This window comes from Alosa pseudoharengus, unplaced genomic scaffold (genome assembly GCF_046254945.1).
Source record: "Alosa pseudoharengus isolate Yale_2024_CS ecotype anadromous, Long Island Sound unplaced genomic scaffold, YU_APseudo_1.1 YU_APseudo_1.1_scf_1, whole genome shotgun sequence".
Lineage (NCBI taxonomy): Eukaryota > Metazoa > Chordata > Actinopteri > Clupeiformes > Clupeidae > Alosa > Alosa pseudoharengus.
The window spans coordinates 25,257,791-25,258,219 of NW_027468564.1; positions in this window are offsets into that span (position 1 = coordinate 25,257,791).

Consider the following 429-nt stretch of genomic DNA (forward strand, 5'->3'; position numbering starts at 1 on the left):
CCCCAGTGTTTAGTTTTAACGTTCCTTTTTCTGCACTTCTTAATTTATTTTAACTGTAGCCCTTTTTTGTTTTTGTTTCTTCTTGTATCTATTTATTGCACTTTACGGTGAAGCACTTTGGTGCGGCTAAGCCGTCTGTAAATGCGCTATATAAATAAAATTGACATTGACATCTTGACATCAAAAGTCTGTTTGTGTAACAGGGCACCTCGAAGGCCGTTTTCCCACTCATACAGGACCTGCATGAAAAGCACACAAATGCTAAATCTCTGGCAGTAACTAAATTAAGGCCAATGTAGACACAGTCTATACACCAAAACCACAACTGACCTGGCACCAGGATCTGCACGAATAGCACACAAATGGATAAATCTCTGGCAGTAACTAAATTAAGGCTGATGTAGTCTATAAAGACCGAAGCCACAACTG